At 39.9% G+C, this 19,284-nt stretch overlaps 1 protein-coding gene across 1 annotated transcript in view; it reads left to right on the forward strand.

Moving 5' to 3' along the window:
- The first annotated feature begins 2,799 nt into the window (after positions 1 to 2,799).
- plxnb2a.1 (plexin b2a, tandem duplicate 1) overlaps positions 2,800 to 19,284 on the forward strand; it is an 86,948-nt gene continuing 70,463 nt past the window's right edge. The window contains exon 1 of the mRNA XM_027153881.2: positions 2,800 to 3,335. The gene's annotated coding sequence lies outside the window, so the exon portion shown is untranslated. The remainder of the gene's footprint in view (positions 3,336 to 19,284) is intronic.

Here is a 19,284-nt window from a genome sequence, read left to right on the forward strand (position 1 = left end):
TCAAACCTTGTGTGTGTGTGTGTCAGAGAGAGAGAGAGAGAGAGAGAGAGAGAGAGAGAGAGAGAGAGAGAGAGAGAGAGAGAGAGAGAGAGACAGAGAGAGAGATCACAGAGTTCACAAGGACAATTCTAAAATAATTTAACAAAAGAGGTCTCCTTACATTCTGATCAGCCAAATGAAACTCAGAAGTGAATAATTGTATTAAGAACATGCTGAAAATGTTCAATAGGCTTTAAACAGGTCATACAATTTTCCCCTCAACATCTCTCCCTTTTTTCCCCCTTCTGATTAGCATGCTAATCAGTAATCTATCGTTGTCTAGCTCTTAAAATCAGGACACTGATGAGGCTCGGATATGTGAAGAGTGTCAGATCGAGGGAGAGAGAAATCTTGCTGTGCTCTTGTGCTGCAGCATTTCATATTCTTTTTAAGTATCTAATTATTGGATTTGTCTTCAGGATATAATTACATCACAATCATAAGCCATAGGACTTTCTGTGGAGTATACAAAAGAATATCAGCCATGACCTTGTTGACCCAATACTTGTGGACAGCAGGATCACTTTGGACAAAGAGTCTTTTCACTGCAAAACAGAATGCATTCAAAATAAACCAGCAATACTGTTGGACCACGAACTAAAAAACCTTTCAGCCTGGATAAGGAAAAAAGGAAAGCTACTCTCACAACTTAATTACTAGCTCGGCATCCACAGTCGAGATTTCCATAGAGATCTAACCATTTGGAAAACCACGAGCTTCCAGGCTGTACCCTAAAATATCTTTTAGATCAGTTTTAGATCATATACATACTGTATCAGAGCACTGTAATGATTTCCTACATAGGTCAAAGACATTCTGCAATATCTCATACTGACAGCATCCAGTCAGCTCACCATGGATAGAAGGGAAAGAATATCGGATCATTATGCATGTCTAAAAATAGGCCCTTTATTTTCCTCTCACACAGCTTTCTCCTCCCTCGTTTCCTTTTATCTGCTGCTTCAAAACATTTACTGTTGCTTTCTGGTGCTTGACTGTGCATCTGAGTCACCTCATGTCTCTCTGTGAGCTCCGGACACAACAGGCATGAGCAAATAGAGAGAATAAAGAGCAACTGGGAATGTCGTCAGTACTGGGAATGTCGTCAGTACTGGGAATGTCGTCAGAACACAATATACAAAGAATTTTAAGATAATATATGTTTCTATTTACTGGAGGTGTTATATATTTTTTGACAGTAGATGGCAACACATGCAAAGATTCAATCTGGTCTTTTCCTTCACCTCTATGTATACTTAATTTCTTCCTTTTTTTCTAGTATGGAGTTTTGCTGTTTATTCCTGGTTGATTAGCAATGTTTTCTAAAAACTGAATATCAATATTGATTTCATCTGCATTTAATAAACAGTTAGTTTGCTTTTTTTATGATGCTGTTTTCTTCCATCTAGGCATTTTTTCAGGATTTGGTGAATAGGAGGGTGACAGCTCCATTGATAGTGACAAAAGTGCTGAATTATTGCTGTTCCACCCGAACAAAGGGCTCCAATTATAGAATACTCAGCATGTAAAGTGTGCAGGCACAGACCTGTTTCACTTTCCATGACAGCCATCATTATTCTTCAACCCCCATCCCCCATGATGCTCACAACACCTCCTCTGTGCTCATGTCTATAGAAAATGAGAAAGCTAAGAGAAGTGTGTGCATGTACGGGTTTGTGTTGGAGGTGCTGGCAGCAGAGAGAGAGAGAGAGAGAGAGAGAGAGAGAGAGAGAGAGAGAGAGAGAGAGAGAGAGAGAGAGAGAGAAACAAATAAGAGGGTAGAAATAAAAGAGAGCATCTGTACACGTCCATAGGGCAAGGACAACACCCTTACCCCTCGGACATGTTAACATAATCATAAATCATTCAAATCCATTCTCTCTCTCTCTCTCTCTCTCTCTCTCTCTCTCTCTCTCTCTCTCTCTCTCTCACACACACACACACACACACACACACACACACACACACACACACACACACACACACACACACAATTCTCATTACTGCAACTAATTAATGCTATGCCTACACCTTCAATACAAGTAAACCTTCTGGGAAAACCAGGGTTTTTTTTTCCAATTAAGTTAGTTTCCATGTAGGGACCATGCAAATGTCCCCATAATGTCAAACCTCTGAGGTATTGGTATTCGGTCCTCAGCAAGCTATCAAGATATAAAATAATGTCTACAGTGACACACACACACACTCTCTCTCTCTCTGTCTCTGTGTGAGTCACTGTAGACATTATTTTATATCTTGATCACACACGCACACACGCACACACAGAGAGTGTGTGGTGTTCTCTATCTCTGTGTGTTTGTGTGTGTGTGTGAGAGAGAAAACGCCACAAGTTTCACATCATGTTTAACAGTTTAATGCACATTTAGATCCTTTAAGTTTTCTCCAACACATGCCCTCTTTGGGGAGATTTGAGGAAACCTCTTGGGGGTTTTAGACATGGATTAAAACGACGCAACAACAATGATCATGAGCTTAAGGCAGGGAGGGAACGGATTGCTTTTGTTCCAGCTGGCGGTAAAAAGCATTACACTGTGGGCACTGTTTATATATATATATATATATATGTGTGTGTGTGTGTGTGTGTGTGTGTGTGTGTGTGTGAGAGAGAGAGGTGAAAGCGTATTTCCTCTCTTCCTATTTGGGAAAACTCGTAGAAATTCCACAGAGCGACGTCCATCTCGTTTTATACTAATTAGGAGGTAGCCACGCCCACTCACACCCACTCACTCTTAACCATTCACAACTTTTTTCCAGGCGACTCGCTGCTTCTCAGTCGCTAATTTGCATTCAGTGTTTTGTGTTTCTGGTCCGACACGAACGAGCTCTTTCCTCGGCAGCCTATCAGAGAGGTGCTCAGGGGAGAGGGGAGTTTTCTTGCCCTCCTGTTCTCCTTCTTGCAGGGTCGATGCCGCAGCTATAGTCGAACCAGTTTAGGGACAAAACTGTTTGTTAGCTGTTAGTTATTTTAGCCAGGTGCAGCGTGCATCCACGTCATAAATGCCTACCTGAGTCGGGTCATGTGACCACGGAAAAGCCCTGCTTTACTTCGCCAGTTTGTTCGAGAGGGGAGAGAGAGAGAGAAAGAGAAAGAGAGACTCTACGGATTTACAGCTGCAGAGTTGCACGGCGCTGTTTTTCCCCTGCTCCCGGCATTTTCCAGGGACAAAAAAAAGGAAATTTTTTTCTTGTCACGGAATTCAAAGGATAATGTGAAGTTGTTCGAAACCCAGGATTTGGCTACTGAGGACCGACTGCGCGTTGCGTAAACTTCAAAGGTGAGCGCGCGAGGTTACTTATTTGTTTGTTTGTTTGTTTGTTTGTTTACCATAGTGTGGCACGTAAAGTCCTCATTACAAACACACATCATTAAAAGCCCGGAAAATGTTTATGCTCTCTATCTATCTATCCATCCATCCATCCATTATCTTCTCACAGTGTGTTTTATTCCCAAGTCTTTTTTTGGCTTTAATGCATTTGGCACGGGATTGTTTACGCATTTGGCACGGGATTGTTTACGCATTTGGCACGGGATTGTTTACGCATTTGGCACGGGATTGTTTTTTTACGCTACACTTTGACGCAATCTGAACTGTTTTCTTTACCTGTACTTAATGTGTGTTACTCGTCTATTTTAACACGACGATAAAAGTGTCAAGTTGTTGCTCACAGTCTAAGTGAAGTGAAATCCAAATGCAGTTAAAAGTTACATTGCGTAAAACCTGTTAAAGTTTTTTTAAACCTAACCCTAGTCTGGTTTACTCAAACACAATGAAGGAAGACTGAACATACTTTGGGTTTTCTCTCTAGAGCTGAGAAAGGTTTGGCTTTTAAAGAGTTAAAACAAACACGGCTCAACAAGTTCAACATGTTTCTGACATGTTTCTCAAGTTTTAAAGCGGATAACTCTGTCTTTTTACATTCCTGTTTATAAAACGTTTCTTTATTGGTTGTATTTGTTTTGTTTTTTTGTCCTCCTGCCTCACCATGATAACTCAAAGCTGCACATAACTTGATCTACTCAAAGACTACATTTCAATTTAAAGTAGATAAAGTAATCAGTATAGAAACTGATCTGAGGGAAAACATCAACCAGAACAAGGAAAAAACAAACAAACAAAAAAAACCCCAGGCTTCATATCAATTATCTCCATTTCCATTAGTTCTCCTGTTAGCTGTATTAATGTGATTTTTATTAGGTCTGTAAATGTAAAAGGATTTGATGTGATCCGTGTCTTCCCCTTTAGTGCCGTCATATACAGTGGCCTTTAAAAAGTAATAAAATTGTCTAATGTGGTTCTAATCATGTTGAGCACTATAGGATGTCGGTAATGGGTTTGAGGTTTCTTGTGAAATTCGCATTGATTATGACTGAAATTTAATGTTATTTGCTAGATAAGAGACATCTTGATGGCAAAAATGCACATCAACCAGCTTTCTGGAATAAATAAACCAGAACCCATTTGTAATCATACATCGAGTTTGATGCACTGGAGGAAAGCACTGACATTTCTGAAAATAGTCAATATTTCTATTAGGCCTTACACAACATGCTTCACTGTCTGAGCTCACTTTATTTATTTCACATTATTTGCTGGTTTGTACATCGTGTTTTCTTCTGTTTTATGTCATCCTGGATACAGAGCCTCTGTGTTTTGTCTTACATGGCACTGTCATAGTTTTTTGTGTTTGATTAAATGATGAAGATAATGATTAAACATTTACAGAAAGCACAGTCATGCGATTTTTAAGAGCCGGGTTAAACTCAGTTTGCGTTTCACCATCTCTGTAAATAAGATACATGTAATCAAGAAATATGACAATCTGAGCTTCCGAGACTGTCCCAAACACCATCATCATTATCATTACAATCTTTAGACCTCGTGTATTAACCAACACCACACAGATACCACCTCATATGTGCAAAACAAACCTTGTACCACATGAGAGAAAACGCCAGGAAAAATGTTCACTTTGCATCTTATCTAAGTTTTGACACGTTTTGTTGTCACTTACATAATATCTGCTAAGATGGTAAGATTTATTATTGTGATTTCCTTTAATGCTATATTATACTGTTTGTAATTTTTTTATTGTTGTTTACTTAGATTGAGCCAAATTATCATCATTTTACTTTGTATTTGTCATGTGCAAGTTGTAATAATAATGTCATTTCCCATCTCAGGACATTTAAAATGTGAAGTGTCTTTTGTTTGCCCTGTCAGAGCACATGAAGCTCATAAATCACTTGAACTTTACTTTTCCAGATACAGACTTGTAGCTATTGGTTTTGTTCAACTATAGTGAACTTCAAACATTCATGCAAAATGTTTTTTACTGAAATTGCAACAGCAAAATTACCGGTCAGACAATAGAAAGAAGTGCTAGCAAAAAGCTAACCGGCTAATGTTAGCGATAACTCTGATGTTGATGATTAGCTTCTTAAAACATTGAATAGTTTAGTCAGTGTTATAGATTTGTCTAAATACTGTCTGTATATGAATTGATCTTAACTAATAATGCTATAAACTAATATAAAAGTCAAGAAGTGGCATTTCACACCATTCACGGTGAGAGCAGACGTGTAGATTTGATGTCGCTCTGTAAACAGGGAAGGTACTGCTTGTTAGGAAGACTAGCACCGTGGTTCATGACTTTAAATTGCAAGTTTTCCCCCCTGTTGTAGGCATGGCATTAGTTCTGACTTCACCTCAAACACAACAGAAATTTTTAGGCTAACAGCATCGTAGCTTTAACTGGATTCTAACCAGTATGCTAAGATCTTCAGCTTCTTCTATCTGTCCCTTGCTTCTAGTACCAACACTAAAGGGGTTCAAGCCTTTTTCTGTCGTTTTGTCCTAAAATCTTGAACATTCTCCACTTTCACATGAGCTTCACTTTTTAGCTTCTTAAAACTTCTTTTTTTTCTTTGTCTTATGATGTTACTTAATGCTGCATTACATGATATGTTATGTAAAGCACGTTGGATCAACCATCATTGTGCTCTGTGAATTTTAATTATGAAGTTTGCTTGACTTAACTGGTCTTGACCTGTTGAATGTTGCCCAGATTACATCAGGTACATTTTAGCAATTTCCAGTCAGATACCTGTTACACACACTTTCACTTTCATGTCTCTGCCACAGTAATGTGTGCTTAAGCACGAACTCATGATGACTTGCCAGGCTGTGTATATCCTCGGATAAGAGGTGCAGGGCTTGGACCAGGGGGAAAATCAGTAAAGGCTTTGAAGTGAATATGATTTACAGGATCATGTCACAGAGTTTAGTGCTTGTTTTAAAGATTTCAAGATTCCACAAAAAATGTGTTGGTGGTACATTGGATCGTTACAGCTCAACTATCATCAATAATCTAATCTTAAATAATGAAGTGCAAGAGAAAACGCATTAATACTGCATCAGAGAGTGCAAATTTAGCAGAAGGGAATCTTGTGATGGTGCAGAAAAATCAGTAGCAGGAGTAAAGATCACATTACATGTGTATATATATTTTTTTCTTCTCCCTAATATACTCATGGCCAATTCCCACTCACCAGGTTGCTCTCCCTCATTGTACGACACTTACCCACCCAGGAGGCAGAAGGCTATCCTCCCCTCTGTATGCGTCACAGATGCCCATGATTGGCTAGTCTTGCTCTCTTAGATAGCTGTTGTATAGATTCTACACAGTACTATACTGATTATTATATATAAAAAAAACAGATTCCAGGTTATTATCTCGAGAGTTTTGAGCACTCTTGAGCAAAACCGACTCCAGTAATGCTTATATGCATCGGATAGTCACTGAACACAAAATCTCTTTGAGAGCAGTATAATGGAGAAGGTGCTATAGATACTAGTTTTAATTTGTGTACAGTTATTGAAGCTTTGTCGTCTCACAGCTCTAAATACTCTGATTTGATCTGGAGCTTGTGCTATTGGTCACCTCAGTGCACATACTCCAGATTCCTCATTGGCGAATTAACATCATAAATTGACCTACTGGTCGGCTTTAAGAGTGTGTGAATGGTCTATGCTCATATTCCTGCATTATATGCTGGGTTAGGCTTAAGATTAACTCTGTGTTTGTGAGTATTGCTAGAGAGAACTTCCAGAAGAGGAAATGCTTCTGGCCAATTAGGGCCAGCATACAGCGGCCAAAAGCTAGCTTTTTTATTTTATATATATATATATATATATATATATATATATATATATATATATATATATATATATATATATATATATATATATATATATATATATATATATATATATATTTCTCTTCATCAGTTAGACAGATTGTGAGTAATGTTTGTGTTTGTTTGTCCTTCAAAATCAAGAAACATGACCATACAAAGCCAGTCCTTTCAGGCACTTCCTGTGGACTCTGGCACGCTGCTCACTACAAGCCTGTAAATGGAATGCTGACATGTCCGCTGTTTGTGTGTGTGCTGATTTTAAACGGAGATGGGAGTAGTATAGTTTATATTATGACTGTGCGTTTGCTGGATTCTGCCATGGCCTCCTTATGGCCTCCGAAATCTAAGCAGTGGACAGTTTCTCAATCATCCCCGCTTCCTGAGCAGCCTTCCTATCTCAGAGCTCATCAAAATGGCCTTTCTCTGCTTTTTCAGAGTGTGCATTAGTGCTGGTTACAGTCCGGAGCAGGTCTGGTGTGGATTAGCATGTTGTAGTCATTCAATTGCATCCACTGTTGTATTTCCTATGAAACAGTCCTTATTTTTTTCCCCCTAAAAACTCATCCAGAAGCAATCAAGCCTTTTTTATTTTGGATATCGCATGCACGATGCCCTTCTGTTTCAGATAACAACATCGGCAAAAAGAAAAAGAACTTTTTGCATTCAGCAGTCTACAAAGCTCTAATTCCAGCCTGTGTCAAGCAAATGGATATTCATTGGTGGGCTGTGCGAGACACAATGGAAAGCGAGCGAAGGTTGGCATTTGCCAAGGAGACTGAGGATCCGGTGCCACGGCACAATGGGAACGACAAGCAATTTTCTCCTCAAATTAAGTTCATTTACTCCAGCACGTAGTTTCTCGTTATTGCCGTTAATTGCCGAGAATGAGAAAAATTGCCTTTTTCAAGGTGTGGGAGTGAGAGAGGCATGTCTGGACATGAGCTGTACTGGTGTAATGTGTATATCTAAAGCTGATCTGATCACTAACCGACACTAACTGTCTTACGGAGCAAAGGGTACGTGATGACATATCTACTCACCGTGATTAATGGGGGGTAGAAAATCCACCCAGAGCATATTAATCATCCAAGATTTATTTTTCTGTTATGAAAGCCAGGTTTGATGTTTCTGGTTGAAACCTGAGTTAATGGTTTTCTATCATTTTCAAGCTGGGCTGCAAAGTGTGAAAAAACACGAATGCCTCCACTAAAGCATGGCCCTTTGTTATATTTTTAAAGAATCTTACCATGTCTTCTATTGACCATCGGTTTATCGAGCATTTGCATTCTCAGTACAATCGGTGTTGTCGATCTTACCGACTAATGTAATTAATCTAAAGTCATTTCCGCTATTAGAAGTCATGCAGTGATATTTAGCTTTCTGTTAGTGATGTGAACCTGCATGTTGATGTGATCAGATGCTGACCTTGAAGTTGACGACAACTTCCCAACTTTCCAAGTAGGAAAGAAATGAATTCCAAGTTCAATGGCATTTTCTTTTTTGTTTTCCTAGCCAGATGTCAGGAAATTCCAGTTTCTGAGTTGAATAGTTTCTGTTTGTCATTGAAACTGAGCTAGCCATGCATCTTTAACATCCATATGGCACACACACACACATGCTAACTTCTCACCGGAATAAGGAAGCGACAGATTAGCATCCTATATTTATTCTCCATATTCCTTTTAATCCTGTGGCACAACAGCTGTTTTGGTTCTTTAATCCAGCACACTGAGATTTAAATGAACTGTTGTCTGTTAGGCTAAAATGCAAACTATGCCTCTGTAGTGAACCTTGTAGGAAAATTAGAGGCTTTTTTTTAAAGGGCTGCTCATTTCAGGCTGCCGCTTTTGTTATCAGGAGAATCAAAGAAACGTCAATGCTAGGAAAACCTGTGGCGTCGTGAGACTGTACAAGCAGAAGGAAGTTCCCCGTCATGTTGGTTGTGTTTAAGATCAGCTGTTAGGTGCATTGCTGAGAAGCAGGGACACGCTGGTGTGAAGTGTGTGAGGAACAGTGGCACACACACGTCAACAACAGAACGGCAACATCTGCTGTTTTGTTTTGCCTTTGGTTTTAGCCTGCTTTCATTCTGGCTGCCGATACTTTTAGTCTTCAACACAGTAGTCATCCTTTTTCCCTCTTAGACTTTTCCTTCGGCTATTCTGAGAACGATGTCGGGACTTTGTCCCAGTCTGGATTATATAACCTTGATTAAACCTGTTAAACATTTCAGGAAATTCACGCAGCAGCTTTTCTTTTTCCTTTCGGTTTCACAATAAAGTTTTGATACCAGGAAATACGATTTCGGCAGACCGAAAAATATTCCCCGAACTACATCATTAACCACTGAACTCATGTCTGTGTGTTGTTGTTGTTTTGCTTGATGGTCTGTCTGCATTGTGATTAAATATGTCACTAGAAAGGCATGTCGTGGTCAGCTGTTTTGTTTTACAGTTGCAGTGCTGGACAATTCATGGAAACCATGAACCATTACTAATGTGCAGAAATGACTCATCTTGTAGTGTCTATGCTTGAGCTGTTGTGGATATATTTCAGGCCTGCTTTATTCAGGGAATTGAACTGGGATCGTTTTTGGCAAGTAACATTATCTTTATCATTAACTTTGTTTGACCCAATCGTTCGTTCACTTACCCTTAAGCTTCATTAACTGCTTTATCCTGGATCATGGAGACAATCCAAAGAACAGTTTATACTGGATGTGTCACAAAACATCTTAACACACATTCACACCGTAATGTATTGTAGCATGTTCACGTTTTCGGGATGCGAGATCAAACTCCGAGGAAACTCGCATAGATTTGGTTAGAACAGGTGGAACGCAAAAGCCCTGAGCTCATGATCAAACCGGGGTCCCTGTGATGCAGCAGCTCTACCACTGCACCTCCGCACGGCATTGACGAGCTTAGCCAATGTTAGATATCAGTGTTTATTGATATTTTGAATACTGGTTGAAGGTTGTTCCAAAAGAAAAGAACAAAGTGCCTCAGATTAAAGGATATTCACTTAATAAGGTCAAGTGAAATAATTCCATTTTGTTCCTGACAGATTTTTGTATTGTATTTTAAATCCTGTTAGAATCCCGACTCATTAGAGACCCTAACAGCATGCAGTTTCTCTCGCTCGAACGCAAACCTGTTGCTCTTGTTCATGCATAGACTTGTTTGATACACGTCATGCATCCTGCTGCCTGTGTCACATAAGCAAGTCCAGCTCATCCAATCAATCAATCATTAACCTCGGGGGTAGATAAACATTATCATGCACCGAGATTAAAGAGAATTTCCTCAGTGACCTATCCAGCATGCAAGGACTTTCTGCTGACTGTTGACTTGATTAGTGAGTCTCTAAAGATTGCGATGAGAGGCAGAATGTGATAAAGCAGTCCAGGCCCAGCTGTGGTAGGGGTGTGTCTGTGTGTGTGTCTGTATGTGTGTGTCTATCTGTATCTCTCTCTGTGTGTGTGTGTGCGCGTTTGTGTGTGCGTGTATCTGTCTGTGTGTGTGTGTCTATCTGTATCTCTCTCTCTCTCTCTCTCTCTCTCTGTGTGTGTGTGTGCATTTGAGAGAGAGAGAGGCATAAATTTGTAGATGGTGCCAGCAGGGAGAGAAGTGTTCTCTCTCAGTCATGTTCAAGCTTATACTCATTCTCCCGTGCACGAATGACTGCTATTTTTTCCCCTCTCTTACTCTTGACAGTTCTGCAAAGGTGTTAAAAAGGTTTTGGACTACAGCTGCTATAGCTGGGTGTTAATAGGATCCCCAAGGATTATTCATTTGTGTATTCAGTATTCATAATATTTTAATAAATAATAACTTGTTTGCGATTGAATTGTATATCAGGTGTGATGCAGCTGCACGGTGCATCAGAGGGCTTTACTCACTGGTACAATGTTAGACACGCTGGGGAATTTAACATAAAATCGGTTCTGAGCTTTAACCAATAAACCACCGCATGCAGGGTTTTAGACTACAAATACAACAAATAGTTGCTAAAATCACTCCGATCCTCAAGAGCAAATACAGAACTATGTTCACTGAGCACTTCGTTTCTTCTTCTTGTTTATGCATGTGATTAGTCAGTTAGCAGAGCCACACTATACTTCATCATGAGCTAGACACAGGCGCAGGACTTTTCTACTAATCGTCACCTGTTGAGTTTCACTGAACTTGTCTGTAGCTTCAGGTGGTTTTCACACCGGGCTCATTTGCTGGGCTCTGAATGGGAGTGTGATTGTTCCCTGTGCTCCTCTGCAGCGTCGATCTGGTTTCAGACTCACTTTTTTCCCGTTGAGCCCTAGTTAGCGTTTGCTATCATCTTACAGCTTCACAAATACCTATGAGAACACAAGCATATCGACTCACCTTATTTATTTTTTTTAATTATTATTTTGTTGCTATTATGTGCAGTAAGGCATCTCGGCTCTTCTGTGTTCCACAAAGTTCCCGCCACTCGTAGCGAACGTGTGTTATGGAAACTAAAGATGGCGCCAGCACAAAACATGTGTGCAGGTTACTGTATTTTCTCAACCTAGAGCCTTGACCTATAGCGTAGTCTCAGGTTTGGCATCGTGCTGCACTTCCTGCTTCATGCGACCAGGTTTTCACATTACTAAGGTATCATGTGAGTGCTGCTCTGTTTCAGACTTAAACGACCAATAAGAATCCCTCCTCAGATTTTTGCTCTTGGCTGACGGGAGTGGAACCTGATTGGAAACGGCCGTCTCCATTTTGTAGCACGTTTCTTCTTGATGTTCTGACGTGTGCATTTTTTTTGGCCAACACAGTTATAAAGAGTAGCTATACTACCCCGAACTACCGGAGACTTCCTGTCAGTTTGAAACCGTCTAGCTATTGCCTTCTAACCACCCTCATCAAGAAGTTGGCACTCACTGAATATTTTTCTTTTTTTTTCTTTCTTATATATCTTTCGCACCGTTGAATGTCATTGAGATGTCTGATATAAACATTAACCGAAAGCTGCTGACAGGTTCCTGCATGATCTTCCGCATTGTTCTGCTTCCACGTAATGATTTGGAGAATGATTTGGCTGATTTTTGGAGAATTGCATGAAGGAGCGGATGTACAGGTGTGTGTTTAATAATTCCTTTAGCGAAGGCTCTACTTATTTTGGTGTCTGTCGGAGACGAAGAAAGAGTATCATATGTGATACGTTTTTTTCGTCAAACTATGCTGATCTTGTTTTAGAGCCTTCTCTACTCGCTGGCTGCCGCTACAGCGTGTACAGAACCGCTTATGTATGAAGCATAAATCAGGGAAGTTCTTTAAATCCGTACTCCTGTACACAGCCTCAGATGGTGTTCAGAAAAGATTTTTTTTTTTACCCCTCACACTTTTATGGAGACCAGAAGTAGGAAATTGACTTCACTGAAAATTATAAGTGCCATACTGCCTTTAAAGGCACCTTATTTTAAGTGTGTTCATTTGGACACTGACCACAACAATGTAATCATATGTTTGCCGTTCTGAGCCTACACAGTTCCTGTACAGATGGCCTAGCTAGCTGGAGGAAGTTATAGAGTCACTAGCCTGAAGTCAGTCAGGTTCTTCTGGTTTTGCAGTACTTCAGAAGAGCAGAGTTCATGTTGTGGTTGAGCTCCATGTGAAAGGGCTATGATTGGAGCTTTCTTTTCTTCAGCCAATACGTTATAGTGCATAAACATAGCTCTGGGCCCGTATAGAATAACTCTCATTGTGCAGTGTTTTTATTAAGACCCACGTCTTTCCCTAGCACAAAGGTCCCCTTTTAAGAGTGGTAAGAAAAGGAAAACCATGGGCTACATTCATTATTTAGTGCTCAGCGGTTTTGTGGCAAATTCAGGACTTACTTTGCCCCTGGCACGCTGTTATTATAGCTCATTGCTGTGGTGTGCAGTAATCTCAAACTGCTAACCATGCTACTGCGGGTGAACTAATGAACTAATATTCTATATTTCCCATGGTTCTGTCGCACTTACAAAGATGACACTTGGCATTTATATCCTAATTCTTGTTTAAACTTCATTGTTATCCAGTAAGGTAATATAATGTAAGTGATGTAATAACAGGATGTTTGATTTTAGCTTGGTCTAAATCTCAATCCCTCCATTTTCTGTAGCACTTATGTAGCATACACAATGTTACCGCAAACCTGGAGTTTGTCCGAGGGGGACTTTGGGCATAATGTGGGGAAACACACAATGGTTTGGACTGAGGAAGGAAACCGGAGTACCCAGAGAAACCCTCGAAGCACAGGGAGAACAGGCAAACTCCACACATGGGCCAGTGTTGGGACTCAAACCCACAACCATGGAGGTGTGAGGAAAACATTCTAACAATTAACACCCCCACCCCAAAACAAATATCTGATATCTTTGATATTCTATCTGTAATTTGAACAACACTTTAGTAATCTGCTAATCTCTCTGACAGTCTCCGTTTTAGATTAAAAAAAACTTTTGTGCACTTTTCTGGCAATGATCTTGATCTGAGCAACACCTCAATGCAATGAGCAGTTTTGCTTAGAGAGAAAGAGTTGGTGGAAATTTGTTTAATAGAAGGTAAATAAGAGATTACCTTTTGCTAATATTTTGAAACGTGGGTATTACAACTTCTCGTCAGACTTGCTAGACAAGACAGATAGACTGGATAGCTAACAGCAACATCCATATGTGCCATAATAGAGTTTAGGATTTGTGTTCCATCCTGTCAGCCTAGACCGATAGACTACAAGCTACACATTTACTTTGATACAAGTGTAAAGTTGAGCCAAATATTCACTGTAACGTGGATCGCACGCTCAGCTGTTTGTGAGCCGATAATTAACAGCAGATTCAGAAAGGCTTTCTTCTAATACAATGTACACTGATGATACATGTAGTTAAGTAGAGCAAAAACAGTTAAGTTCCCCAGAGATCCGCTTATCTCGTTAAGTGAGTGGTTTCTTTGAGGAATCAGTGAGACGGTCCTCTTGTGTAGCAATGTACTGTGTGAAAATAATCAACTAATATTGCAGACCCAAGCTTGAAGGATGTCCGGATTTCCCGGTTACTTCGTTCCATTTGTATTCCTGGCAGTGTTCGATGTTACATATGGAGGATAGTCATCTTCAGTAATAACACATGGCCCGTTCTCTCCAAACAGTCTGTCACAAATACATTAACAGATGGCTGAATGGATCAGTGACATGCCTGTTTTTATTATATTATATTATTTTTTTGGGTTATGCAGGATTATCCAAAGCAGATTAAGGTGTCCGTTTGGGCAGCTGGTTGTGTTTGGGATAGGTAAAGGCTCATCACTTGATTAAGCTGCATTCAAGCAGGAGATTTAATTTGAATGCAATGGTGCAATAAGTCCTCAAAGAACCCCGTTTAAAATTATTCCCTATACGTTTGTTTGTTTGCTGTTTACAGATAAAATCCACATAATTTTACAGTTTAACACTCCTCTGTAATTAATTACAATGAGACGTGATGTTGAAGGAAAACGCTGATATCAGCAGCATGTGCGCGCTTGTTATGCATCTCTTCTTCTGAAAAGCTTAATAGCTTAAAGGCCCCGTGAAATTTTCACAGCTTGTCTGCTCTCAATTAATGACCTAATGTATGTTAATGGAGTTGAAACAGGAAGTCCGAGTGATGTCATTGTGAACTGTTTGACGGACTCAAACGACAGCCAGTAGCTTTTGAGAGACGTCACACCAACACTGACTGACTGTAGCTTTAGTGAGTTCACAAAGAGAAGCTACAGTAAGTGGAAGCTTGAACCCTGTTGGGTTGTCAACAACCCAGAGCCTCATGTTTAAGCACTATGTACAGACAAGCCACATTTACTGCTAACAAGCTACTACTGTAAAGCACGACACCCCCGCAGGGGCAGGACATATTTGTTTTTATTGCACATTAATCACAAACTTGTCCCTAGACACGAATCATCAAAACTTTTGGATTGAATTTTCTCGAACGTGATAATCTGTAAAAATGTAACTGAGACTCATCCTACCTCACATCTACATTATATTGGTTTCCATAACCCTAAGGTAAAGCTTTGCAACAGCAGATTTGATTTCAGATGCAGTTAATGCTAAGGCAACTAGTATAATGTGCAATTTTGCGCTGTCTGTTCCCGTTGTCTCTATAACGATTATCCCGGACATCTAAAAGGTCAAGAATAGACGAGTTCCAGAGTTTTTAGTAAGGGGAATTTCCTAATGAAATATTTACTTTAGCTATGTCACTACACTGTATGTGTGTGTGTGTATATGTGTGTGTGTGTGTGGGTTAATGGGTGGGTAAATGTATGTGGGTGTGTTTAATGGGAGTTTTCTTGGTGGGTAAACATTCAAGGAAAATTTACAATTGTTAGAGAATGTGGGCCAAGACTGTGGGGCATGCCAGGGCATGTTATCCTGAGCTTGACCTTCAAGAACTTTCCCATAATGACTAAAAGCATATTTAGCTAGCTCATTAGCTACCGAGTTTGTCAATGTTTTCTGGTAGGATTAGCACTCCTGAGGTTGCCCTGCAGTGACTAATACATGTTTGGTGTAAGCTGGGAGATCAATGTGGTGATGTTGGGTATTAGTTTTTTCTTAAAGGCTTTTTGTAAACTTTGAATTAAGTGCCTATAATTATGGACTTACAGCTTTTCAGAACAGGACAGTCTTCACTATACTGTTGGCCCTTTGTTAGTAAGACCAGAGGGAAGCGTGGTTGTTGTGCCACGTTGTGCTTATTAAAGGCAAATCGAGCTGTTTTTGATGTATTTGCCTCATTGCTGTTGCTCATGATTAACCTGAAAGAGCAGGGCTTAAGGTTTAGCTCTAGGACCGATAATAATTGGTGATTTAGAGAAAATCAGGAAACTGCAATAGAAGGGAGTATGTGAATGTGTGTGCAGATTTTTCCCCCTTAGTGGTATTTTTAGGATTTTCAATGTTTGCTCATTATGTGCTGTTTTGATTTGCTCATGCTGCCGTCACCACACTGACTCTGCTGATCATGCTATTGAAGGGTGTGTGTGTGTGTGTGTGTGTGTGTGTGTGTGTAAGAGATAAGACAGGTGACTGTAGTTAGTGTTGACAGTTTCATGTCTTAATCAGTATTAACATGATGATTACATTTTTCCCAGAAGCTGCACATCAGAGTACAGTACAAGTCTGCATACTTGACTCGACTGCTGGATTTCATTTCCTGCCTGTTTCTTTGTCAGCAATACATTCTGTCTGTCTGTCTCTCTCTCTCTCTCTCTCTCTCTCTCTCTCTCTCTCTCTCTCTCTTTCTCTCTTGTGCTCACGCTTGCTTTCTTCCCAGTATTTAAAAGAATGTTTTTTGTAAACAAAAGGAAATGATCTGAGTTTTTACAGTATAGAGAGTTGCCAGCTTTATAAAAAATACAAGATGAAGCCTAACCTATGATTCAGATAAACTACGGTCAAACCACAAACCAACAATCTTCTAAAAAAAAAATACTTACAGTAGGCTTTTACTTAAATACTTACAGTAGGCTTTGAAGACGTTAAAAGGACACTCTTTTTTTTTCTCTTTATTTTCATTTGCAGAAAAAATGGTAAATTTGACATTTTATGTTGTATCTATATTCTGTACGACTATAGTTTCTTTGTCTTCCTATCCTACTTAATGCTTTGGTGACGGATTCTGAGTACAATTTCTGCTTTATTAGAGTGGGTGGAATTGGAATCGAATTGACTGCTGCAGAGAGATGAAAAGAGTTGGAGAGCGACTGAGAGACATAGAAAGGACACAGGCCGAAAAATAAAACCGCCTGAGACCAAAAGGCGACCCAACAAAGAGAGTATGAGAGACGGACACCGAGATAAAGAGACATCGGTGGACAGACATTACATAGAAGGCACACTGACCAAAAAATATAATAAATCTGAGCTACTGACAGAACAAATGAGAGAGTGATGGGTAGAGACATGGAGAGGCTGAGCGAGAGGATGAGAGTCAAACCTTGAGAGAGAAACAGAGACTGTGTTTGTGATTACAGAATACAAAACATAAAACACACTACCCATATATGTTCTGTAGTGCTCATCCTACACAGGGTTGCAAGGAGCCTGGAGCATGTCCCAGGGGACTCTGGGCACAAGGTGGGGGACGCCCTGGATGGTGTGCCAGCTCATCATTGAACACAGTCTCTCTCACACACACACACACACACACACACACATACACACACACACACACACACACAACCCTGGAGGTGTGAGACAAACATGGAAACTACAAGGCCACTGAACGTCACTGTATGCTAGAATAATAGTTCGTTAAATGCACTTTATTCATCTCTGGGTGATCTTTGGCTGCTGCTATTTCATATCTAGCTACGTTCTTATTCTGCCAGAGAAAAACATGCTGAAAACATTTTTATTTGGACGTATCTAAGCAACAAATAACAGCAGAACTAGCAACCAGCAGGTTTGAACAAAGCCCGCGGTGAAACTACCCTGCATTAGTCAGAATAATGTGTGTCTATAGCTACGGGAAAGAAATATTCAGACCATGGAACAGTTCCTTCACATAAGGACTATAACAGAAATGCTGTGAATTTCAGTTAGTTCACCTGGAGCTCACTTCTCAAACCTGTTAAAACCGACTTGTGTGGAAAAGCCTGGAGCCCAATTGGTGCACAGGTCTCGCTGATTACAGCTCGCTCTACAGAAGAGCCTCCTCCCGGGAACGACTCTACAGGCACAGAGGACATGCCCGTGTTATCGCCCTTAAGAGATCGTGTCAAGGATTTGAATCACTTAGCTGACACCAGCGGAACTGGCTGTGTCTGTGCAAATCCTTGGTAACATCCCTGTTTTATTTCACGTGTGTTCCATACAAAGATTTTTTTTTGCTATCCTGCTCCCACAATCACATCCAGACACGTCCGTCACGTAGCAGTGATCATTTTTCCTCAGTGTGCCATTTCCTTTATTTTTGTTCTCCCCCAGGGGAATAAAAATCGTCCATTCCTCTCCTCTCTCTTCACTGCATCCATAAGAGAGTTCACTTTATTTCCTTTGTTTTGTTTTTTTACCAACTGAGCTGAATGGGATCCGCTCAGTTATTATAATCCCAGTCAGCACTTCATTATTTTAAATAACAAAAAAAATAATAAAAAATGCTTGCTTAATCTTTTATCTTTTTTTAATGCATAACTGTAGTGTTCTTGCTTTCCTTAGGCTCTGCCTCCATAAAAAAGCTTGCTAAGGCTTTTTTGTTTTTAAGGAAACTGCTAACACATGCATTGTGCAGCAAGTTATACTTTTATAGGACTTGAATTGTAACCTGTTATCTTCCAAATTCATAATAAAGTAAAAGCAAAACTTGATTAATGTACGATGATGATAATAATAATAATAATAATAATAATAATAATAATATTTTGAAGACCGTTGATGCAGATGTATTAAATCATTGGCAAAATTTTGTCCCTGAACTTGAAGATTATGTGGTAGGAAATGTTGTGATAAAATAGCAGAAGGTGCTGTCTGTCAGAATGGTGTACACTGGTGTAAACAACCCCAGGAGATAAAGTTGGTTTATTTTAGAGTCTCCCGCCCAGAGCTTACACCTCTGCTATATTCAGCCTTATCATGTGTGTGTGTGTGTGTGTGTGTGTGTGTGTGTCTCAGAGTAAGTATGGAAATCCGTTACATGGCCAGACTTGGCAGTGGACACGCACTCAGCACACACACATCAACTCTCCTGTGGCCAGGAGTTCAAATCAAAGCATCAGTCAGTTTCTCTCTCTCTCTCTTTCTCTTTCTCTCTCTCTCTCCCTCTATCTTTCTCTCTTGGTGGATTATTATTAGTGGATTTGATAATTGCAATAAATCTGATTTGGTCAATAACCAAATCAACAAATAATCTACAGGGACTTTTGAAATCCATGCCCCATTACTTCAATATTTTTGAGTGGTTTATGGTCTTGATGCTACAGACCAACAGCAGAGGAAGCTTCCTTGTTAATGTTTGCTCGCTAGTTAAA

This window comes from Tachysurus fulvidraco, chromosome 19, assembly GCF_022655615.1.
Source record: "Tachysurus fulvidraco isolate hzauxx_2018 chromosome 19, HZAU_PFXX_2.0, whole genome shotgun sequence".
NCBI lineage: Eukaryota > Metazoa > Chordata > Actinopteri > Siluriformes > Bagridae > Tachysurus > Tachysurus fulvidraco.